The 26,742-nt window shown below is 41.3% G+C and overlaps 1 protein-coding gene across 1 annotated transcript in view; it reads right to left on the reverse strand.

Moving 5' to 3' along the window:
* The window catches only part of CDH22 (cadherin 22), a 349,787-nt gene extending 334,127 nt beyond the window's left edge, over positions 1–15,660 (reverse strand). Inside the window, exon 1 of the mRNA XM_075846720.1 lies at positions 15,640–15,660. The gene's annotated coding sequence lies outside the window, so the exon portion shown is untranslated. The remainder of the gene's footprint in view (positions 1–15,639) is intronic.
* Between the last annotated feature and the right edge of the window lie 11,082 nt (positions 15,661–26,742).

The following is a 26,742-nucleotide window of genomic DNA, read 5'->3' on the forward strand; positions in this document are numbered from 1 at the left end:
GACATAGGATTTGCCTTGGTCGGTTGCAGGATCTGGAAGGGTTTAAGGAAAAGCAAGGATGAACGGGCAAAGCCAGTGGAGTCAATGATGACTTAGCATTAAATTCAATGGCAGCGCCCATTGATACTTGCTTCTTCTTAACGCCTCTGCACCATTCAGTTTGGCTATTTTAGTTTTCCAGAACAAAAGTGCTGTTAATTTGGAGAAACAAGCATTTTTAAGGGCTGCCAGCTTACGATAATTGCTTTTTAAGAGGACCATATACTTTAGATAGTTTTTAGTAGACAGCCATCTCACCTTACTCCACCATAAAAATGTATGGCTGGCACAACTTGCCCTGGTGATAACAGCTGATTGCCAGGAGATTCTGAAGCAGGACCTGCGGCGATCAGTTGATCGGCTGGCCGGCTTAATTTCAAAATGGGGTTGTTGAGATGAGACAACCCCTTTATTTCTTATTTGCCCCTACAGCATATATCAGGTGTTGAAATCAGTGGGATCTTCCAACAATTGACCAACCAGGTCCTTTTGCAAGGTATTTCAACCAACCAATCTTCTTCTTGAGATATTCAACCCCTGGATATTCCAAAATCACATTCATTTATAAAATAATTTTTTTTTTTGCTTTCTTTAGTCGCCAATGCCACCTACAATACTAACCACATGCCACTGAATGTATTCTATAAACAATTAAAGGTCATCGTAGTCTTAAATCTAATTACCGGGTAGCCTCATAATTGCAATGGAATACAGCTGCAGTGTTAAAGTCCGATCCCTGACAAATTCTAATTCTAAAGACTTAATGATAAAGTGCATTTTTAATTTAAATTGGGAAGCAGGTAAACCATTTTCATGAAGGAAACACATTTTGAAAAATGAAATCTGCTGGTCAACGAGACATTGTTGTATTGTAAGAGAGAAGCCGTGGAATGTAGCAGGCAGGTAGAGCATGGCAGCCGCACGCTTAATGCTCGCAGCGAAGCTTTTCATTCTAATAATAGACTGGAAAGACAGAGAAGAGGGTGTTCAACCAAACTGATTGCACATCAGGGGGGTTTCTTACACCTGGATTTGAATAGGATAAGAGTCAATTTTATTCAGGTTTTTCCCCTCTATACACTGGGAGGGGGTGATGAGGGGGGGGGGGGACGTAGATGTCTGTGTTGACATGTGAAGCCAAGCTGTGCTTCCTTTTTGATACCTCTTAGAGAGTTCTGTTTATGCAGTTGATGCTATTTTTCTGCCTATAGTTCCCCTAGGGCAGAGCTGCCCTTAATATTTCCCTCACTACCATGACATGTCTCGCCACAGCACAGGCTACAGCCGCTCTACTGAAAGCACTCTGGGGCCACTTTATCATTAAACACAACCTGCTAAGGTCAGGTCGCATATCTAAGAAATCTGGACCAATTCCTCCTGCAATGATAGTACAAATTAATTAAGTGAGTTAATTGGCATATTTATAATTAAAGGAAAGAACATACAGCGTTGCCGGCTCCTTGTTTGTACTTCATTTTCAGATAGGAAAACAGTGACATTTTTGATCCTCTTTGACAATAGAAAACTCAAGCAGTTTTTCTGCTTCTGCATTCTTCACCAGGAGACCGCTGCATACGTTTATCATCTTCAATAAAGATATTTCCTACATGTTTATTCCCTCCTGGCTTTAAATCCTTTACAAAATATTTCTTGGAAAATCAGTTTTTCTCCATGTCCTTGATCTAGTAAACTAAGTCTATTACATGCTAACAGTCTGGATATCGACATAAACATAGGCTGTAGCATATATACACAGATTGGAAATGTAATTTTTAAATTAATGTACCGCAATCTTATCGCGGTGCATTATAAAACCTTTATCAACACATATATAAGAGCAAGGGCCTTACAATGCATAGCGTGACAGGACAGGTATAAATATTATTGTATATCAGTCACATTACTAGAGAGATCCTGTCTCATATGAGTTAACAATCAATAATGGGTAGAATCAAGAGTTGAGGGGGATAAGTAATAGTTTCTTTGTCAGGGGGTCTAACAGCGAGCTAGCGGATAGAGTAGTAGTAGCATACATACCATGAAGGCAAATCATGCACATGCTATGGGGTCCTTGTTGTTGAATTGACGGCTCAGCCCTGGTTGTTCCATCCTCTTTGCTACTTGATGTCGAGAAAAGTTGCAGGATTTCCCACCCCAGAGAAAATACATTGTGAATAAGTAAGCGGAAGGGAATTGGCCCAAGTGTCATGGAATTGGTGAGGAGGGAAACAAACACCAGACCCTTTTATCCTCGAGACCAAAATTTAGCACCATAATGGGGGCATCAAGACTCCTCAGATATTGTCATGGGCTGTATCTGAATCCCCATAATATGGTAGGCTGCCCATCACTGCTGCAGTGCTTATATCATGGCCTGGCGATCAGCTGATTGCCGTGGGCCCCTCTGCCTGTAATCACAGGGAAGAAGTATAACAAATATATATTCACTGCAGTGGGGGAATGCAGTATCACATGCTGGTCGTCCAATTGAATGGCTGACCGTGTAATACATGTACTGGCAGGGTCCCCCAGAGGAAAATCATAAGGAAGGACCTTGATGAGATAAACTCTTCAAAGAAAAGCCACTGTCTCATCCACTCACTCCATTGCCCTTTTTATATTGATTCTGTCAAAACAATGGAACCCCTACACAACTGTGACAAACAGAAACCATTTGCACCGGATCCATCACCATTGAAATAAATAGTGATGCAAACAGAAATCTAAGGTTCCGACGGTACCCATGAACGTAGATGTGAACGAAGTCTAAGTTCTGCTAGTAAAAACTTTTATGAGTTAATATTCAATCTGCAACCCTTGTTTATATTAACTGTTTATTTTCTGATGTCATGTATCTGTGCCTACATCACTTTTGTAGATAAAAAGTATGTACTGCTCCCCCATCAAGGTGTCAGTAAAATGGTTAACCGGGCCGAAATCGACCCTCATCTATGTATTTCGAAGTTCTAATCAGGTGATACAATGTGCGCACAGAGAAATCAGACAGACACGGGTGTGCCCTGAAACTGAGATCTGAGATCACTTTTATTGGAACTTAGGTTACCTGTTTATATAGGATCACAAAACAAAGAAATGCGATGTCTACAGCATAACCTTTGTCCTTGTTTTTACACAAATCTCACGACTAAGACAGACCTACATCTGATAAGAATTTGTTATTTACTAAATCGCTGAACTGGCATCTCAAACTCTAGTATTAGTTTAGCAATTTCAACATTTGTAATTCGCTTGTCAGTATCATTATTCATTTGCAGCATTGTGGGATGACAGTAGGAGACCAAACCCAAAAAGGTACGTAATTGGGGTGGTCCCTTGGGCAGAGGAATGTCCTGGACTGGGATTGGAATGGGAGTGGACAAGGGGGAGTCCACGGGCTGTCCATCCATTCCTACACAAGTCACAAAATCATCAGTTATTTCATAAGGAAACACTTCAGATTCGTGCACTACTGATTTTGCTGCCCCAGTATCAACTACAAAATACAGTTTCCCCCATTTCCATACGAATGTATTGCAGTATATCGTGATTCTGACAGTACAAAGGTGGCCATTCCAACCAACGGCACCCCCGATCTTATGCAGGGGGGGGCGTTGGAAAGTTACAGGGGGTTGCCCTACTGTTTTTAGTCATTTAAATGCCGCGGTCGCTATTGACCGCGGAATTTAACGGGTTAAACGAGCGAGATCCTGCTCGTTACCCGGAAGTGTCGGCTGTAACCCACAGCCGACACACTCTTCCTATGGAGCGGGATCAGCCCGTGAGCCCGCTCCATACTCCCCCACCCATGCGGCGTATATATACGGTGGATGTCGCGAAGGGGTTAACATCTAGTGAATGCAATAAATCTAGTCATCTAGTGGACAGACCCAGGAGGTATAATGTTAGGATGGTTGGCTTTCCTGAAGGATCTAAAGATAAAAATGTGTCCCTGTTCCCCCAGAAGTGGATAATCGAAATATTCAAAAGGTGCCGTTTTCAGAATTTTTCCACAAAGAGAAAGCTCATCGAGTTCCCCTTCAAAAAGGATTCCGCCACATATTCTAGTCAAATTTTTAACCTCTATAGATATTGTGTTAAGACTGGCAAGAAATATTGCCGATCTATCCTTCTCAGGATTAAAAAAGTAATATCTTCCTCAACTACGCATCGGGGATACAAAAAAGGTGCCTCATTTATGCAGAAAAGTCTTAGAGAGCTAGAAATGCAGTATGCAATGCGGTTTCCTTCGTGACTGAGAGTGCTCTATAAGGGTATGTGAACACGGGCTATTATCAGCTGTTTTTCGGGCCATAAATGTCCTGAAAAATGGCTGAAAAATCAGGAGCAGAACGCCTACAAACATCTGCCAGTTGATTTTAATGGGAAATACGGCGTTCTGTTCCGACGGGGTGTTTTTTTACGACTCATTTCAAAAAAATGGCGCGGAAAAAGAAGCCATGTAAAAAGAAGTGCATGCCATTTTTGGAGCCGTTTTTCATTGCCTCAATAGAACAACAGCTCCAAAAATGTCTGTAAAAAAACGCAGCAAAAAAACGCTAGTTTGACTAGAAAACGGCTGAAAATCAGGAGCTGCTTTCCCTTGAAAACAGCTCCGTATTATCAGCTGTATTTTGTTAAGTGTGTGAACATACCCTAATAGATAAAAAAAAAAAAAAGGAGAGAGGGTTTTGTGCTTTTTTGTAATTATTATTATTTAAATTAATGGTACTAAATTTTATAAATGGTGCAAATAATTTCCTAGAATATTAGAGGTTTGGGCAAACGTTTGAAAAGACTAGCAGTATTCATAAATGTGCGAGCCATATTTCCCAGATGTGGTATGTTTTCAAGAATCACATTTGAGTAGAGAGATTGGATAAATCAATACTATAGTGCCTGTTATACTACTTATTCAAGAAAATGTGGCACTATTTGTGTTTGAGGATTTTACTAAAATAGGTGATAAAGGTAAGGATAGAAGATCCATTATCCAATCTCCATTTGTGGAGGGCCCAACTATGCTTTTATTAATTATTTGTCGGAACTGGGATGGGTGGACATTTCACTTTTATGGACGTGGTGATACCAATTATGTTTATTTTTTAAATTTTTACATTACTTTAGAGGGAAAATTGTTAAAGGTTTTTTTTTTTTTACTTTAAATGTCTTTTTTTCAGTACATTACTAAAGTCTTTTTATTTAACTGTTTCTTAAATTTTTTGTCCCCCTAGGGGGCTTAAACATGCAATCATTAGATTGCTTGCACCATACATTGTAATACTTATGTATAGCAATGTATTGTGATTTTTACTAGCTTCCCAGGCTGCCATAGCAACCATCGACAACCCACGATCGCGTTGTGGGGAGGCGATTAAGTGACAAAGGTGGTCTTCCTCTTTGTAACGGTTTAGATGCCAGAGTCAATAGGCCTCGGATAAGTGGTTAAACGGCTGGTAACGGAGTTACCTCGAATCCTGGCCGATAGGGCAAGGTGTTGGGTGTAACATACAGCTGACATCTCACGGCTGAGCCTGCTCCATACTCCCTCCCGACCGACTATAACGTACAGTTACGTCAAATGTCAGTAAGGGGTTCACTATTTTCATATATCTTGGCACCCGTAGAATGCTGCTGCATATTTGTTTCTATCTCTCTCATAAGAGTAAAGAACTACTAAGGGAATTTAGGTTTTGATGTCACAAAACAATACAAAGTTTTTTTTAATAACTTTAAGTCGTTTTTGTGTAAAGAGAGCCTTTACTACAAGCAAATCTAGCCAGAAGTAAATCTAACACCTGTGATGCATTCATTATGTTGATTAATTCATATTTTACAAAGCTTTTATGACAGCATCATAGTTTTAATTATTACCTCACTTATTTCATTCATATTTCAATACAACTTTGTTGACAAGCTACAGTTATTCTAGCATACTGCACATTTATATTGATATTTGTGCAGGTTTTTACTTAGGGGCTCTGGGTAGCAGGGAAATCAAGATCAGTGTCTTTTATTAGATCAGTATTTTCAGCAATTATAGTTGTTCTGCATCTCACCTGCTGTTTTGACTTAGAAAGACCTGTGACATCATTTTAACGTCATTTATTTCCATAGCAAACATTTGAAGTTGAAGGCAAGTACATCCACATTTGGCGACACAATCATCAGTTTGAGCACTATTCTTCTTTTATAGACAGGGAATTTATTATTTCAGTTATCTGTCTCTTTAGTGACAGCCTGACCCAGGTAATGGCTGTGCATAGTATAGCGAGATTTAACATTATACTGTAGGTATTTTCTGGGATTTCAATTTTTTTTAAATAAGTGCTCCTTATAATATCAATATAATTTCCCTAACAATTGTATGAAAGCAATTCAGCTGCAATGGACGAACGAATCGATTCTACACTATTTAAATTCGGTCCGAAAAGTTTCGGATTCGTCAAATTTGCCTTGCAGTCAGCCTTCCCAAAAACCACTGCAGTTATCTGTACCTCTACCCATATAGGTTGCTGCCACTTTTACATGACTAATTCTGCATTGGCGTTAAGAGCTTAAAAAGGGTAAGGGGCTATAGGACATCAGAGAGTGAAACACAAGTTTTCAGGGCAATCGGGACACTTTCAATTTGTATCGAATCTCCTCCAATCTGCTATTGCCAGTCAATCTTCTCTGTCCTTCCCTGCAATAAGCTGGAGTTTGCACATTGCATGTGACATGAATGCTGCTATAAAGGCATCTGTTACAATGTTGATCTCACCACACTTCCCAATGTGTTGTCTGGGTATGGAATACTTGGCAACTTTTGAAAAGGGACATCATGGAGATTCTGCGGCAGCGCCTGGGAGTGAAAAGGACTGCAGTAACTATTACTAGTGTGTATGCTTTTAAGGAAACGTGGTGCCCGGGAAAATTAGCTGATCTTTCAGAGTATGGGAGATCTCGCAGGCATACTATGGGAGAGTTGGAAAGTATGGGGTATTTTGGGTCATGAAGTTACCAGAGCAACTTCCTGCTGGGATTTCTATAAACAAGATGGTGGACAGAAAATCGGATAAAGCTAGTTAGAGGTGACATCGAGAAAACTGGCAGTTTGAGTCAGTGTTCAGCGCTTTCCTTCTCCTCCACCTCCACCGCTGTCCTAACACTTAATTTCCAGAGCGGCCTTTACACTCTGAAATCTGACTTCACTAATCCAGACCCTCTAGCGAGCCACCTCCAAAGATACAGCACTCCGGCTTCTAAGGAAGATACAATAGAGAGCAGTCCACTTTTTTAAAGTGATGTGGAGGAGGGTCAGGCGCAATTGTAGGTGGAGGACATATTGACTGTTGATGGTGGTGGTAGTAGGGGCACATTTCGCCATGGCAATATAGTCATTTGGGGCACATCTAGAGGCGAGAATCATAAGGGGGAGCAAGAAGCCCATGGCCATGATTCTTAAGAAAGTGGCGGGGATGATGATGACATTGAGGATGATAATTTTGTGTTGGACGGAACCTGGCAGCCGAGTCAGGATGACAAGATGACATCAGAGGAGAAGGGTGGTGGTGGCGATAATAACAACCCAAGCTGACGTACAGTCACGACATGTAATCCTGCCAGGAGCAGACCTAGGGCAAGCTCGGGTGGTGATGGTGGTGGTACTGGCAGACTTGTTGGTGCCGGTGCCACTGGGTGGTTGCCACCATCGTGTGGTTGCTGGTGGTGGCGTCTCTGTGCAGTCATCTGCCGTTTGGCAATGTACATAAAAATTGCCAAACGACAAATCCATCACAGTGTGCAAGATCTGTACGCAGAAAATAAGCCATTATGGCACAAATTTAGCAAATACGTCTCTCCATAGTCTCATGAAAAGGCATCACCAGCTCATTTGACAAAATAGAATTGGCAGTGGAGGCACTGGCAAGCAAAGTAAGCAAGACCGTCCTGCTTCTCCTCCCACAGCAATGTGCTCCCAGTCATCCGGTTGTGCATCAACTTAATTCACACCTGGCCAAGTTGCTGGTGGTGTAGTCGGTGCTGTACTACTTAGTGGATTCCACTGCATTTAAGCAACTGATGGCAATTGCTCAGCCTTGATGGTGGATACCTAGCCGCCATTATTTCTCAAGGACAGCTGTGGACCGCTCCTTACATATGTCGCTGTGCAGCAAGGTGCACGCCATAGTCGACATGTGGAGCAGCATTTATGAGCAGTGACGATAAGGCAGGTGCTAATCAAGGCAGGCCTTAGGTTGGATGGTGCCCTGTGCGGGACACTCTAGTGCTGCCCTCCACAAATACAGGGAAATATACACACACTAACATCCCCCTGGCTGTTACACATCACTACCAGTCTCTTTAAACTTTCTCGGATGTGCCACTACTTGGGCCCGCACCGTGCAGAGAGGTGTACTCTGCTCGGCTTCATCGCTGCACTGCGCATGCCAGGGGAGTACATGGCAATGGCGTATCTACAAGAGTTGGAGGAGGCTGATAGTGATGTAGAACAGCCAGGGGGATGTCAATCAAAATCTGAGGGAGGGGGGGTTCAATTTTCGCTTCAGGTAGCAGAAAAGCTAGAATCGGCCCTGTTCGGTATGATAGATGTTATCATTAGGATTATTCAGTATTGTGTATATTGAAAGAGCACGGCCCCTGTGCAGAAACAACTGATACAGATGTAGCCATCTTTATCTTGACACAGTGGCAAGATCCTTTATCTTGACTTTTTCAATGACTTTTCAATGTTTGTGGTGTAATATCACGCTGCAGCAAGTGATCAGAGTCAAGATAAAGATGGCTACATCTGTATGTCAAGTGTGAGATGATCATCATAGAGTGCCATTGATGGAGCGTCCCATTGGCTCTAGGGCCACTGTGTAGCTGTTTAGATGAAACATATAAAAGAGCAGGAGATAATTTTGTATGTTTCATCAATATCCATCTATCCATGATAGATGTTATCATTATCAGGATTATTCAGTAAATTGTGTATATTTAATGGGCACGGACGTTTTTTTTTCATACTGATTACCTATCCGCAGGATAGGTCATCGGTATATGATTGGTGGGGGTCCGACACCAGGACCCTGCACCAATCTGCTGCTCCAGCTGCTTACAGGCCAAGGTTGTCCGCTTCTGAAGCAAATGGCTCCGGTCACAGTATAGCGACCAAGCTGCAGTACTGCCGCTATGCAGTGTTCAGAGCCATATGTTTCCGGTACTGAACACTACATAACATCCGGTGCTCTCAGGCAGTCGGAACAGCTGATCGGTGTGGGGTCATATACTAATGTCATATACTAATGACCTATCCTGTGGATATTTCATCCGTATGAAAAACCGGTCCATGCCTGGTCAACCCCTTTAAGCCATGTATGTGTTATGTGAGAAAAAAGTGGAAAGTTCTTACTTCTATTTGATATTTTAATTTTTCATAGGATCGGATATCTTTGCTTCCTCACAGTTTATTATTTTTCACTCAAAATTTTTAACCTATGAATTTAGGGTTGCATGCACTGTGCTTTCCAAAATATACCTTTCATAAGGCGATGCAGAATTGGACATTCAGCTGATCAGCGTGGGTCTCTGGGGTCGGACCACCACCAATCAAACATTGACGACCTCTTCTAAGAATAGAACATCAATGTTTAAGTCCCAGAAAACCTCTTTAACGCCGTCTACAATGGCATAATAGCTTACGTTTATTTATGTACAATGCAGGATCCGTTCTCAGAGCAAAACCAGCAAACAGGGTTTCAGTATTTTTGCCAGCAGGAATTCCGCTGCAGACCACACTATTACTGCCATCAAATATACTGGAAAGGCTGATAGAATCCCTGAATGGTAGTGTAAACAATGCCGAAGCCCTTCTTATTCTAGATTGCATGTGTTAAAACAGGAAATACAATGCATTCGGAAAGTCTTCAGACCCTTTCACTTTTTCACATTTTGTTATGTTGAGACTTTGTGCTAAAATAAAAAAAAATAGCTCAAGTTTTTCCCATTATTCTGCACTCAATATCCCATAATGACAGTGAAAACAGAATATTTGGAATCTTTGCTAATTTATTTAGAAGGAAAATCTAAAATATTGCATTGACATAAATATTCAAACCGTACCTGCGATTGCTTAGTTTGGTGGGGCATCCAGCTCTAGGAAGAGCCCTGGTTGGTCCAAACTTCTTCCATTTAAGAATTATGGAGGCCACTGTGCTCTTGGGAAATTGCACTGCAGCAGAATTTTTTTTGTACCCGTCTCCAGATCTGTGCCTCCACACAATCCTGTCTCTGAGCTCTACAGACAGTTCTTTACAACTTATGGTGTGGTTTTGGCTCTGATATGTATTGTCAGCTGTGAGACCTTATATAGACAGGGGTGTGTCTTTCCAAATCCTGTCCAATCAAATGAATTTACCACAGGTGGACTCCAATCAAGGTGTAGAAACATTTCAAAGATGATCCAGGGAAATGGGAGGCCCCACAGCGAAATTTAAAGTGTCATAGAAAAGGGTCTGAATACTTATGTCCATGCGCAATTAGAGTTTTTTATTTTTAATAAATTTGCAAACATGAATAAAATGATGTTTTCTCTTTATCATTATGGGACAATGGGTACAAAATAATGGGGAAAAACGTGTTTTTTTTTATTTTAGCACAAGGCCTCAACATAACAAAATGTGAAAAAATGTAAGAGGTCTGAAGACTTTCCGAATGCCTGTATCTTTTACCTGTTAACTATATATTGCATATTTCTGTAATTCCTCGTGGACAGAATGTTTTATTTTTACCATATATTGATAAATGTTTTACTTTATTTAGATTACACATGAGGAATAGAACTATAAATAATTTCCACTTATTTATCATTCTAATTTTATTCCGAATTTTTACTTTTGTCTTTCCCTTGTGACTTTAAGGATATATATATTAAAGTGTCTTCTGTGCATGTCGTCAGTGTTGCTAGGTTACAGTCTGTCTGAATCATCTGCACTGAATTTATAAAAGTTTGTGCACCACATTTATCTCATTTTACGGATTAGTAAAGTTGGACCTGTGAATTGGCATATGAAGCTTGTGGCGAACCGGACAGACATGCCAAGCTATATTTACAAAATGATTGTATGTGCTTGCATTATTGTTTTTAAATGGCGCCCATGTATAATAAGTTATACAATAATACCTTACAGAATCTCTAAAGCCTGAACCATTTTTTTTATTTTATTTGGAGCATTTATGTTAATTCTATACTTAAAGGGGCTTTCTAGCCAATAAAAATTGATGGCTTATCTTCAGGACAGGCCATCAATAGCTGATGTGTTGGGGTCCGACTCTCAGGACCCCCGCCGATCAGCTGTTTTGAAGGGGCCGCAAAACTCATACGAGCGCTGTTCTTCCTTCGTTTCCCTTACTTGCTGACACTGTGAATCACGGACACAGCGGCGGTTCACAGTATACAGTATTTGGCTTCATGCACACGACCGTGACTGTAATTACGACCCGTAATAACAGGTATGGCCGGCCGAGGACAGCCGGACGTTTTTACGGGCCTTGCTCCCATTATAAAGTATGGGAGCACGGTCCGAAAAATAAAAAAATAGGACATGTCCTATTTTTTACGGCAGGTTTCTACGGCACGAACATTTGCCCGTAAATATACGGGAAGGTGTCCGTCAGCCATAGAAACGAATAGGCCTGTAATTACGGTCTGTAATTACGGGCGATTTTACGGTCGTGTGCATGGGGCCTTACAGCCTTCTCCCGTTGAAGAGAATAAGAGAACGCTGTAATAATGTGAACCGCCACTACTGCTGTGTCGGCGATTCACAGTTTAAGCAAGTAAGGGAAATATAGGGGAAGCAGCACTCAAACAAACTCTGTAGCCCCTTCAAAACAGCAGATCGGTGGTGGTCCCGAGAGTTGGACGTTGACCCTTCCGCTACTGGCGGCCTATCCTGAGAATAGGCCATCAATTTTTATTGGCTGGAAAACCCCTTTAATCTACGTATGTGTGTGTGTGTGTGTGTGTGTGTGTGTGTGTGTGTGTGTGTGTGTGTGTGTGTGTGTTTGTGTATACAGTCCATGGAAAGAGGCAGCACTCCAAATCAGTAGAAGAATTCAAAACATTTATTCAGCCAGTGTACAATCTACGTTTCTCCTTCCCATTGAAGGCATTATTGAGCAATGAATGTGTGTGGTCACAGCATATATATAGTGTGCAAAAATACAATTGTGCAATTTAGGATAATGAATCATGATTAATACAATATAGTGCAAAGCATAATATAATAAACATAATTGCAAACTTCATTATTGGTAAAAAAAAATACATAGTAAAAATTCCAAATAGTGTAATATAATACATAAAATAAAAAAATTCCTAAAATACAATAAAGTGCTTAAGTGTCGATCAATATTTCATAGATTGCTGCTGGCACTCACCCACGAGTTGTCAAATTTGGCACACATGTCTTACATGAAGAAGATTGTATGTGTAATGCTCATGGCCGCGGGCCCTCAGGTTCACTCACCTCCTGACGGCCGCAACCATGGATCAGTGAGCGCTGTCCTGCATCTCCTCCTCAGGAGACGCCAGCGCTCACTTCCACTTCACTGGGACAGGTCCCGTAGGGTGCCCGCTCTTAAAGGGCCAGCGCGCCCACCTGAATTAAAGTACCAAATTAGCCCATGAGCACCCTGGACTATAAGAAGGGCCCTGCCTCTTCCTGCATTGCCTGAGCGCTGTTGTCGTTACCTATGTTTGTCTCTGCAAATGGTCCCTTAGTGTTTCCTAGTTCCCAGTGTTCCCGTTCCTGCTCCCTGTATCCTGTATCCTGTGCTATCCATAACCAAGTGCTGTATTGAGTTGGAGTCGTGCTGCGCTAAGTACTACGCCTGTCCTGTTACACCACACCTGGTGTCTGCCTGCTGCCAAAATCTCATCCGAGCCTGTCTTGCTGCTGTCTGAAGTTGCCACAGGTACACCTATTTGAACTATAGACTTTGACCTGTGTCCTGTTGGCCAGCTGCCATACCGTTAAGGTGGTACGGCCCAGTGGGTCCACGCACCCTACATGACAGTATGTATGTATTGACATATCCGTAATCTTGGCATTGTGAAAAAAAAACAATGTACATGCTCTTAGAAACGTCTACAAGTACAAATGACGTCCAGTCACATGACAGAGAGGATAGTGATCACCTGTTTAGGTGCATCATATATATACAGAAGAGGCAACACCGCGTCATCTTGGAAGAGGACTGAAGCAGAGAACCAGGATAAATCATCACCTGGCTGCCGTATCATTTGTGCGTTGTGTAGTACGCCATCTTGCTAATTGGAAAGCTGCCCATAAGTTGAGACAATCCTGTCTACAGATAAATAAGACAAGAATAGGCACTATTCACTTAGTTCTAGATAGACCCACAGAAGAGAGTATAGCCCCTGTATCCAGGAACTCGATCATCCCTAAGATCACCAATAACATCTTAGGAATGTGTATATAACCCACTCCAAGATAAAGATGGGATCAAGACGTGGCTCACATGACCAGTGTGTGCACAAAAAAGAAAATATGGCAACCAAAAAGCAACGATGACCAATTTTAGGATTGTATAGAGAAGGTGACCAATATGGTATCAAGCGCTGACGGGATTCACCAACCACTATAATCTGTATATATATATATATATATATAGATATATATATATATATATATATATATATAGAGATATATATATATAGATATATATATATATATATATATATATAAAATACAGTATATGGTGAAAAGTTTGGCGACACACGTCTTAATCTTTGACTTCATGTGTTCATTTAGTCCCATTGCCACAAGTGTATAAAATGAAGCACCTAGACATGCAGTCTGCCTTTACAAACATTTGTGAAAGAATCAGTTCATGAAATTTCTTCTCTCCTAAATATTTCAAGATCAACTGTGAGTGGTATTATTGCAAAGTGGAAGCGTTTAGAAACCACAGTAACTCAGCCACCAAGTGGCAGACCATGTAAAGTTACAGAGGGTGGTCGCCAAGTGCTGAGGCACATAGTGCATAAAAGTCGCCAACGACTGCTGACTGAATAACTGCAGATTTCCAAACCTCCTCTGGCATTAACATTCGCACAAAAACTTTGCGCCGGGAGCTTAATGGTATGGGTTTCCATGACCAAGCAGCTTCATGCAAGCCTTATATCACCAATCACAATGCCGATGGTCGGATGGAGTGGTGTAAAGCACGCCGCCACTGGACTCAGTAGCAGTGGAAATGTGTTCTGTGGAGTGATCAATCACCCTTCTCCATCTGGCAGTCTTATAGACGAATCTGGGTGTGGCAAATGCTAGAAGAACACTGCCTTCCTGACTGTATTGTGCCAACTGTAAAGTTTGGTGGAGGAGGGATAATGTTATGGGGTTGTTTTTCAGGGATTGGCCCAGGCCCCTTAATTCCAGTAAAGGGAAATTTTAATGCTTCAGCATACCCAGACATATTGGACAATTGTATGCTCCCAGCTTTGTGGGAACAGTTTGGGGAAAGGCCTTTTCCCTTACAGCATGACTGTGCCCAAGTGCACAAAGCAAGGTCCATAAAGACATGGTGTGACGAGTTTGGTGTATGGATTTACTGCCAATCAACAATCATTTTTACGCCAGCATAAAAGATGCCTATCGTTCGTCGTTGGTACGCTAAAGTTGTTTATACTGTGCAATGATTGTGAATCATCATTCGTAAGAATGATCATCCATGCAGTTATCGCCCTATTTGAAAGGCCCTTAACACTTACATGCAATCTAATAGATTGTAGGAGTAACTGTTAGCTGTTTTTGATTAGAAATGTTGGCCACCCTAACTAGTGGGCCCTGTGCAGCTGCACAGGTCGCACATATGTATGTCCACCCCTGATCTGTCACCAAAATGTTCTTAAATACTATATGCATTTGGACCGATCTTCATAGAATGATATAATAAACATATCATTAAAATGTTGGACTTTCTGCGCAACTGCTTCTCAAGGAGGATCTGAGATTTTTCTTGTTTTGCGTAAAGTATTTATTTACAATGATAAACAGTGTTACAAGGTAACGCATTTCAAGCTCCGGGTGAGCTCTTCCTCAGATAAAAAGACACTGTAGTGTATAACGTTCTTATCTGAGGAAGAACTCGGTCCGAGTTTGAAACAGGAACACTGCCTACAACAGAAAGACCAAAATTGTAATCTCTACTTCATTGTACATTTACAGGATTGTAACAACAGTGACCATGACCAATATGCAGCTCCACTGTAAATGTAACCTGGCATACAATGATAACAACTTCCTTTTACGCCTCATGCACACGACCGTATTTTTTCACACCCGTAAATACTGGCGTAAATACGGGTCCGGTGTCACACGTATTCCACCCGTTTTGCACCAGTATTTACGAACCCGTGCTCGTAAATATGGGTCCGGTGTCACACGTATTCCACCCGTATTTACGAGCACGTTTTTGGCAGCAAAATAGCACTGCACTAATCGGCAGCCCCTTCTCTCTATCAGTGCAGGATAGAGAGAAGGGACAGCCTTTTCTGTAATAAAAGTTAAAGAAATTCATACTTACCGGCCGTTGTCTTGGTGACGCGTCCCTCTCTTCACATCCAGCCCGACATCCCTGGATGACGCGGCAGTCCATGTGACCGCTGCAGCCTGTGATTGACCTGTGATTGGCTGCAGCGGTCACATGGCCTGAAACGTCATCCAGGACGTCGGCCCGGATGTCGAGAGGGACGCGTCACCAAGGCAACGGGCGGGAGACCGGACTGGAGAGTTGTCGGTAAGTATGAACGTCTTTTATTTTTATTTTTTACAGGATAGGGGATACATGTCTTGTTTATGGCAGAGCGGGGAGATACCTCCCCGCTCTGCCATAGTTTTCATTGTAGTCCCGGCGGTAGTTACGCCACTGGGCTGTGGCCTGCAGACCGGGTAGTCCCCTGACCTCGCCTCACCTCGCAACGCTCCCGTAATCACGGGTGAACACACGCAGCCACCCATGATTACGGGAGCCCCATAGACTTCTATGGGATGCCCGTGCCGTTATTACGGCATGAAATAGGGCATGTTCTATCTTTTTTAACGGCACGGGTACCTTCCCGTGAGCAAACGGGAAGGTACCCGTGGCTAACAGAAGCCTATGAGCCCGTTATTGCGGGTCCTAATAACGACCCGCAATAACGGGTGTTTTTACGGTCGTGTGCATGAGGCCTTAGTGTATTAGGCAGTGGGAAAGGTCTGGAGCACAAATGGGTGAACTGTGATGGGAAAGATAACACAAAGGTTTTGTACATGAGGATATAAAAGCACTGTAAGGTTTTTTTTTGTGGAGATAGACTTCAGAGCCAAGTAAATAACTTAGACTCGTTTTCTTCTAAGTGAAGTTTATGATTGTGGCATTTAAAGGGGAAATGAGGGGACCCCCCCCCCCCCCCTTTGGCTGCATCAAGGGGAATCCCTGCCTTACAGCTGCCTGTTTGTAAACAGACTAATGTACTGGCATATAGAACTATGCCAGCACATTAAAGTAAGTAAATTGAAATTAAAAATCCCCAAAGGGATTCTTTTTAAAAAGTAAAGTTAATGAAAAAAAGTAATGTTAAATGAAAAAAAATCTGTAAAAAAAATGCAAAGTCCCAAAACCGAAAGTAATATACACATATTTGGTATTGTCCCGACCGTAACAACCTGCACAACAGATTTTTTAAATTATTTATGATGATCGGTGTATGCAGTGAAAATAAAACTGCAGAACTACATTTTTTCTGCATTTTTGCTAAAATAAAAACGTATATAAATCTAATGCTAATGTAAATATACAAAAAAATTGCACCTATATAGAGTACAACTTGTCCCACAAAAAAAACAAAGTTTCATATGTACATCTACATCAAACAAAAAAATAAAAACCGTTAGGACCGACGGGATGCAAAGAGGAAAAAAAATTGCTCTGTCTAGGTTGAGGGGACCCACAAGAATATTATTCTTTTTTATTGAGAATAACAAGTTGGTAGCTTTCTGCTGTCTAGTACTATTATGTCCTTTCTCTGATACATGGAGTTTCTAGCTATACCTTAAATTAACTACTTATGTGGATGGTTCAGTTTCCTGTCGCTAGTTGGTGGGGGCCCAACTTGTTTTGCTATAGGGCCCTATGAATTCTACTTTCCGCTGGTTACTGTCTTTATGGAAATCCATATAAATTAAAAGTGTTACATGAACATAAGCTTATTCCTCCATTAAATAAATAATGACTTGGTCTCTGTTCATATTGGCATTTTTATTAGTTCTTTCGGGATTTTTGATATTTTTGTCGGCAACAAAAACGCAGTCTTTAGTGCTATTTTTGCTGTCAAAAATTACATATCCCTGCAGGAAAACTGACTGTAAATAGATACCAACAAATCTTGGTGGACCCTATTGAGTTATAATGGGGTCCATCAGGATTTATGGTTATCCTGTTGTAAATAGATCTGGCATAGCTGTCATAGCTCCACTATAAATGGAAGCCACCGTACGAACTATTTCCTTTAACTGTTATTTACAAAATGCTGTAGTTCCTTCATACACTGATCCTTGCTTTAGTATGTGCTGGATTATTTATGTAACACAAATCAATTTTGTTTGCATGCACAATAATAACACAGCAGGTATTAGTAGTCAAAGGATTTTTAACAAGCAGTAATAGAACTCTAATGAACATTTAATGTTTCCTTTAAAACATACCTCTAGCCAAAAGGAAACCTTAATTGTGATCAGGTTCTTTATGTACAGTAACTATGTGCAGCCTTTTTACAACTGTTTGTGCTTCAAGGATAGGAAACTACTTCCTTTCAGCCATATTAGGTCTCCTGGGGCTAATTTCTTTGTCACACTGTCACTTAGAGGGTTAGCAGTCCTCCTTCTCTCAGGTCTTCCTGGAAGCTAATCACAATGAAAACACTCAAGAATGCTGAGAAGAGTTGATCATTGGTGACATATGTAAAAGAATATGAATGAGGAAAGAAAGAATGATTGCACGACGCCACATAGTGCAGGTAAACCATGGAAAAATGGACATATAGGTAGAGACACAGTTAAGCTCACCTATACTGGTTGTGCTTGTACAGACACAACTCTGATGTAGGTATGATAAGGCAAAAATAGGAGGTGTGCTGCTGCCAAGGTCCAAGCCAGTGAACAAGGAATGTCTCTGCAACATAAAGAACAATATTCAGCAAAAATTTGAACCATGCACGGTGCTGCTACACATAAGACCAAAGGACAGTAGGTAAAATAAGGAATATTTAATAATAATAATAGGGCTATGCGTTTCAATGCTGGACTAGCGTCTTCCTCAGGCCATGCATAAAACTAACAATGATGTTCCTTAAATACAGTGAAAATATTTGAAAAAGAACCGCCAAAGCACAAAGGTCGGGGAGCAGCCATGACGTCATTACATAAAATAAAAACACTAAAACTAGCTTTCCAACTATCACGTTAGTAGAAAGTAACATGAACATAGTAAATACATGTAAATAAGTCCACAACTGATGAATACAATATAAATGAATGAAACATCGGAGGAATAAATGACAAGCGGGGTAGAAGAGGTAATGATACATTACAAACTACAAAGCGCTACTAGAGCGCAACATGAGTAGTTATACAATCACCAAAAGCAGTTATGTTTGTTGTGCTAAAAGTAGCACATTACTCACAGCCCAGGATAAAGGGGACCGAAGAAGGAAAAGTGACAAACCTCCGCTGGCTGCACAAATACACAGGCGACTGCTAAGTAGCGTCCTTGGAGTCAAGCCAACCAAAGCGGCTACGGAAGTCGAGAGAAGACAAAAAGGCTGCAGGACTGGTAAGTAAAAACAAGAATTATCACAATAACATGCGTTGTTAACATAAAAACAAAAGTAAGAGATACTCTTTAAAAACATATTCGACATGCAAATCATAATTATAAGGCGACCGACTATAAAAGGATATATATATATATATATATATATATATATATATATATATATATATATATATATAGCAGGAACAAAGAACAAGTAACGGCACCAGGACTTCAATGTTGGCGAGATGTTGGTTTATTCACCACCAGGTGGAAAGAATGAGCAACGTTTCGGTTCACACCTGAACCTTTCTCAAGCTGGTGCATTGTCATGCATGAAGATAGTTTTGCTACGGAAGGCACGGTTCTTCTTTTTGTACCACGGAAGAAAGTGGTCAGTCATAAACTCTACGTACTTTGCAGAGGTCATTTTCACACTGTCAGGGACCCTAAAGGGGCCTACCAGCTCTCGCCCCATGATTCCAGCCCAAAACATGACTCCGCCACCTCCTTGCTGACGTCGCAGCCTTGTTGGGACATGGTGGCCATTCACCAACCATCCACTACTCCATCCATCTGGACCATCCAGGGTTGCACGGCACTCATCAGTAAACAACACGGTTTGAAAATTAGTCTTCATGTATTTCTGAGCCCACTGCAACCATTTCTGCTTGTGAGCATTGTTTAGGGGTGGCCGAATAATAGCTTTATGCGCACTTGCAAACCTCTGGAGGATCCTACACCTTGAGGTTCGCGGGACTCCAGAGGCACCAGCGGCTTCAAATACCTGTTGGCTGCTTTGCAATTGCATTTTAGCAGCTGCTCTCCTAATCCTATTAATTTGTCTGGCAGAAACCTTCCTCATTATACCTTTATCTGAATGAACCCGTCTGTGCTCTGAATCAGCCACAAATCTTTTTACATTACGATTATCACGCTTACGTTTTCTTTAAATATCCAATGTTTTCATATCTTGTCCAAGGTATTGCACTATTTCACGCTTTTCGGCAGCAGAGAGATCCTTTTTCTTTCCCATATTGCTTGAAACCTGTGGCCTGCTTAATAATGTGGAACGTCCTTCTTAAGTAGTTTTCCTTTGATTGGGCACATCTGGAAAACTAATTATCACAGGTGTCTGAGATTGATTACAATGATCCAAAGAGCCCTAAGACACAATACCATCCATGAGTTTAATTGAAAAACTAATAATTAAATGTTTATGACACTTAAATCCAATGTGCATAATAATTTGGAACACGGTGTATACGGAGCAGCTGTGTCGTGCACTGAAACCTGTATATGTCAGGTCAGCGGGACTGACGGTTTCAGCTGTTATTGATCACATCTAAATTCATAATTTATAACTGATTTGTTTTTTTTGGCACCCTTTTTGTTTAGTTGATAGTCTGTTGCTAGGGTCTAATCTTAAATTATTTTTTCCTTGGGGGCCTATCAATGAGTAGTGTATGTGATTATGAGGACATTCATCAATTTCCGACATTATGACAAAGCTAAAAAAATATATATTTTCCCACCAAACTTTATATAGATACAGCTCCAAAATGGCAATAGAATGTCTGCTGGGGGTCACTTCCAGTTTCTTCCTATCACTAGAGGAGTTTTCCTGTCAATAGAGTTTGAATTGATTTGCTTCTTTTGGCCCTGTTCACACAGTTTTTTCAACATGTTTTTTTTACGCGGAAACCGTGTCGGTAAACGTGCCAAAAGACATCCGAAAACGCCTCCCATTGATTTCAGTAAAAACAGGCTCGCGGGAAAAAGAAGCGACGTGCCCTATCTTCAGTCGTTTACATCTCTGACCTCCCATTGACATCAATGGGAGGTAGAGAGAGTTTATTGTTGCATTTTTGTCCCGCAGTGCTCAATGGCCGTGGGCGAAAAATGACGCGAAAAACACGGCAAGTGGCGTGCAGGCAGATCAAAATCAGCTTCAAAGTTCCAGATGGAATTTTGAAGCAGAATTTTCAGCCTACCAAAAAACTCTGTGTGAACATACCCTAAGAGTTTTTCCGCTGCAAATGTTGGTGCAGATTTGGGGCAATTACGCAACGAATCTGCACCAACAATTGCATATTTGACAGGTAATTTAGATGTTGCAGAAAAGACAGCGGACTAGCCACAGATTTCAGTTTTTGCATTGCAAAGGCTGAAATCCGCAGTAAAATTCTGCTTCTTCTCCGCAACAGACATGCATGCTGCGGTCTGAAAATTCCACACCGCAGCCTATGGTCCGCAGTGGAGTTTTCCCGCAAGGTCTGAACTAACTTGCCTAAAAATAAATTGAAACAAATGTAAAAAAGGCCGCTGGAGAATTCCACTGCCGACTGTCCGCAACCAAATTCCACAGCAATTCCGCCACGTCTGACCATGCTCTAAAAGTGATGAAAAAACTGATGCAAACTGATTACAATCCGTTTGTATCAGTTTTAGGCTTCGTTCACATCTGCGCTAGGGCTGCATTCCGATGTTCAGTCTGAGCTTTCCGCCGGAATGGATCCCTGACAGACACAAACTGAAACCTATGGAAAGCTTCAACGAAATGTCGGAACGGAGCCCTAGTGCAGATGTGAACGAAGCCTTAGACATCCGTTTTTTTGAACTGTGCAAAAGTCCGGCACTCTGCACTTTTATATCCTTTAGAAAAAAATAATTTAAAAAATAACGGAAGCAAACGGATGCTAACGGATACAATTAAAAATCCCATTGATCCCTTTTTATCAGTTATTTTAATATAAAAACGGATCAGAGTAACAGATTATACGCAAGTGTGAATTTAGCTTAGCAATTTTGGACTGGATAGGCAAAATTACTGTACAGATTAGAAATAAAATATTCGTAGCTGGTGTTTTCTGCTTATCCTGCCAACAGATAAAATATTGTCTGAGTAATTTTTTTTTATCTTCTATAAAACCTTGTTGAAATATTCCTATTCTTCCTAGTCAGGAACTGGCACACTTCCTCCCTGCCAAGGCTCATTAGCCCCATCTGGATCCTGGTGTAGTGGCCTCCTTCCCCTCTATTTTAACTAACATGCATATTTCAGAAGGCATATCAAGCTCAATAAGCAATATATATATCCCCTGGACAATATTCATATTCTTACCAACATTTCATGGGAATATCAGAAGACAAGTTACTTTGATATTGTGAATATCTACATATTGCTTCTTGTTTCTATACTAAAGCCTATAATGGAGCTCCACTTAAAGTGAAACAGATATGGTGTTCTAAAGTGTGAGAATTTTAGTTACCTGATCAAGCTGATCTTTAGGCTCTGTTCACACTAGACTCCTGACTTCTGTTTTTACAGAAACTGATAATATGGGGCCCTTTTGATTGTTTTTAAGAGAATACTAATGGATCAGTTTTTCTGAGCTTCCTCCCCTATTTATTTAAACTATAAATTAAACACTAACCTATATTAAAGAGGCTCTGTCACCAGATTTTGCAACCCCTATCTACTATTGCAGCAGATAGGCGCTGCAATGTAGATTACAGTAACGTTTTTATTTTTAAAAAACGAGCATTTTTGGCCAAGTTATGACCATTTTTGTAGTTATGCAAATGAGGCTTGCAAAAGTCCAAGTGGGTGTGTTTAAAAGTAAAAGTCCAAGTGGGCGTGTATTATGTGCGTACATCGGGGCGTTTTTAATACTTTTACTAGCTGGGCGTTCTGATGAGAAGTATCATCCACTTCTCTTCAGAACGCCCAGCTTCTGCCAGATCACGCTGTGACGTCACTCACAGGTCCTGCATCGTGTCAGACGAGCGAGGACACATCGGCACCAGAGGCTACAGTTGATTCTGCAGCAGCATCAGCGTTTGCAGGTAAGTAGCTACATCGACTTACCTGCTAACGCCGATGCTGCTGCAGAATCATCTGTAGCCTCTGGTGCCGATGTGTCCTCGCTCGTCTGACACGATGCAGGACCTGTGAGTGACGTCACAGCGTGATCTGGCAGAAGCTGGGCGTTCTGAAGAGAAGTGGATGATACTTCTCATCAGAACGCCCAGCTAGTAAAAGTATTAAAAACGCCCCGATGTACGCACATAATACACGCCCACTTGGACTTTTGCAAGCCTCATTTGCATAACTACAAAAATGGTCATAACTTGGCCAAAAATGCTCGTTTTTTAAAAATAAAAATGTTACTGTAATCTACATTGCAGCGCCGATCTGCTGCAATAGCAGATAGGGGTTGCAAAATCTGGTGACAGAGCCTCTTTAACCCTGAAATGGTACCTACAATTACTTCCACAAAAAGCTTATTCCGGCTATACTGCAGGATGGGATGACCATTTAATTTCTTGTATAGTTATTATTATTACTTGCTTGACACATTGTCATGATTCCTTCTTTTGCAGTCCGTGTGTCACTGATTCCGCATTATCGCCTGTTATCATTTTTTGTATTTTAAAGTGTCCTTTTTTGTGGACCTGCCATCCAACTCAAATGATTTACAGTTTTCATTTAATTGACACTGTAATATGCAAATATGAAATAAAAAAGAGATTTGACAAAAAAACAACAAAAAACAAGGCCTCATATAATGGAAAATTAACAAAGTTACGCTGTTTGAATGCTATGAATCCACTGAGCCTTCGAATAAAGGGGCCGCAGAGGTAGTTATTGATTTTTCCTGCAATGTCTAATCCCTTGCACTTAGGGTATGTTCACACGCAGTGACCAAAAATGTCTGACAATACGGAGATGGTTTCAGGCGAAAACAGCTCCTGATTTTCAGACGTTTTTTTAACAACTCACATTTTTCGTGGCTTTTTTTACGTACGTTTTTGGAGCTGTTTTTCAATGGAGTCACTGAAAAACACCTCCAAAAACGTCCCAAGAAATGTCTTGCACTTCTTTTGACGAGCCGTCATTTTACGCGCCGTATTTCGACAGCGATGCATAAAATAAAGGCTCGTTGGAACAGAACTCGTAATTCCCATTAAAAGCAATGGGCAGATGTTTGTAGGCGTATTAGGGGCGTTTTTTCAGGCGTAATTCAAGGTGTAAAATGCCCGAATTATGTCTGAAACCACTGTGTGTGAACATACCCTCACTGTGCAGGAGAATTGTAAATGGACCTCTGTTCCTTTGGTACCCCCGCTGATTTAGTAAACAAAGGTCAGACCCACACCTTTTAGAATGTTACTCCAGCGCCTAGGTTTGATTGGAGAGACAACTCTAGGTGGGACGACAAACCTCTCCCAAGTTATCTATTCCTGTGACCATCATCCCTGGAGAGACATCACACCCCTCCTCTGCCTATCTGGATTCCAGAGCAACTGCAAATTTCATCGAGCTAGTGGATTGTCTACATCTACCCACAGTTCTTCTGGAGAAGCCCCTGGCTGTTGCCTCTGTGAATGGACTACCATTGCCCTACCCTATTGTGTCCATCACTAAACCACTGATGTTATAAATCGGAGCTCTTCACTCAGAACACAATACCTTCCTCGTCCTGCCTAAATCTATCAATCCTGTCCTGCTGGCTCTGCCGTGGCTTTGTCTACACACCCCGGTTCTCGACTCGAATGCTGGAGAGGTCACCGACATTCATCCTGAACCTATTTTATCTAAGGGAATTCTGGTTTCTGCAATAAAATTGAATCTTTCAACTGAGATAAAAGAATGTCAGCAACTCGCTCCGCCAACCATTCCTGCTGGGAAGTTGTTTGTACCTCCCCAGTTCAGATTTTGTTTGCTCAATGAGTTTCATGATTCTGTTTTGTGTGGCCATCCAGGAATAACTGGTACTAAAAGGTTGGTGTTGTGGCTCTATTGGTGGCCATCCTTGTCTCGTAATGTGAGTTCCTATGTCTCTGCTTGCAATGTCTGTGCTCACGCTAAGACTCCTCGAACTCATCCTATGGGTGAAATGCTGCTATTGCCTTTTCCGCAGAGACCTTGGTCTCATTTTTCCATGGATTTTGTTACTGATTTACCTCTCTCTGAAGTGAAAACTGTAATTTGGGTTGTGGTGGACCCTTTCAGTAAAATGTGTCATTTTATCCGAATGCCTCAACTTCCTAATTCCAAAACGTTGTCTAAATTGTTTATTGATCAAGTGGTTCGTCTGCATGGTATGCCGGAAAATATTGTCTCTGATAGAGGTGTACAATTTGTGGCTAGCTTCTGGAGAGCCTTCTGTAGGAAACTTGGGGTACAGTTATCATTCTCTTTTGCATTCCACCCTGAGTGTAAGTCAAACCGAATGTTTTAACCAAACCTCGGAACAATATCTTAGGTGTTATATTGCTAATAACCAGGCTGAATGGGTCTCATATCTTCCTTCAGCATAATTTGCAATAAATAATCACCACCATGTTTCTCTAGATATCTCGCTGTTTTTCTGCAATTATGATTTTCATCCTCGTTTTGGTTTATTTTCCGCCTCCTTTAGTGATAACCCTGAAGTGGAAGTTGAATCAAACTGTGCACAGTTTGGGCTCCGGTTCAATCGAACCTGAAGAATTTCCAAGTTATTCAAAAAAAAAATGCTAACAAAGTACGTACTGTAGGTCCGGTGTCCAGGGTGGGTCAAAAGGTGTGGCTTTCTACCAAAAATCTCGACTGAAAGTGCCTTCTCGCAAGTTTCCTCCTTATTGGTCCATATGAAATTGTTGAAATAATTAACCCTGTGTCTTTTCGTCTGGCTTTTCCTCCATCTTTTAGGATTCATGATGTATTTCACAAATCGCTCCTAATATAATTTTTTCCACAATCGAATCCACTCAGGAAACCTCTTCCTCCAGTTCAAGTTGAGGGAGATGTGGAGTTTGACGTTCAGAGAATTGTGGATTCTAGAAGGGTCAGAGGTATGGGGTATGGACCAGAAGAGCCGACTTGGGTTTCCGCCCATTCAGCACATGCCAGTCGTTTGGTTAAAGTTTTTCATTCAAAGTTTCCTTTGAAACCTAGTCTGAAGTTCAAGGGTCCGGTGGCCCCTCGTAGAATGGGAAAACACCTGTTCCCTTAAAGTTACCATGGCTATGGTTCTGGCTTCTTGGCGTGTCTTTTTTTACATTGAGCCTATCTCTTTTGTCTGTCTTTCTGCCTTCAGGTGTAGAATTAGTATTTATACTCAGACTCTCACACCTGTCCTCGCTTGTGAATTTTCCTGTCTTCTAGTGTCTGATCGAGCTTCCTACATTCCCTGCACTCCTGACTTCTGGACCTTTTGGAAACTGACATCGACTGGGCTCTCGTTAACCCCTTGTTTTCAGATTTTGGATTATTTACTCCCGGCCGGTTTTGACCTTTGCTATTCCTGATATCCGCTTGCCTTCTGATTTGGTCTTTCTGTTTAACACCTGGTTGTCTAGTTTCCTGCTCAGGTTAGTCTGCAATGCACCTCCTATCCAATGCTTAACTCTGCTAAGACAACCTGGGTCCTAAGCAGCAAAGTCCATCCCACCTTGTGGTCGGCTCTGGCGAACATCTTAGGGTCACCTTAGACACTGTTGATCAGAGTTGTGATGGATTCGAGGTTGCCGTTTTATGGGCACACTCTTTCCCAGCACTCTCCAGCAGCCATTTGGGAATCTCTCAAATTGCAATTCCATAACACCCCATAGTATTTTAGTGGAGTCTCATACTTTCAAAGTGGATTTGTGGCTTGCTCAAGAATAAAATATCTAATTTATTGTGTTTAGTTTTTAGGTTAAAGGTAACTGTGCCTTTCCCTGAGTGTTGACTAAATTAGCTAATTAAATAAATGCAGTAATAATTTAAAAACTTTATTACCCAATTTAGGCTTCTCTTTACTAATATGACATTTTTTTTTTAACAATAATTAGACATCCACAGTGAAC

The sequence above is a fragment of the Rhinoderma darwinii genome, chromosome 13 (assembly GCF_050947455.1).
Source record: "Rhinoderma darwinii isolate aRhiDar2 chromosome 13, aRhiDar2.hap1, whole genome shotgun sequence".
In the NCBI taxonomy this organism is placed as follows: Eukaryota; Metazoa; Chordata; class Amphibia; order Anura; family Rhinodermatidae; genus Rhinoderma; species Rhinoderma darwinii.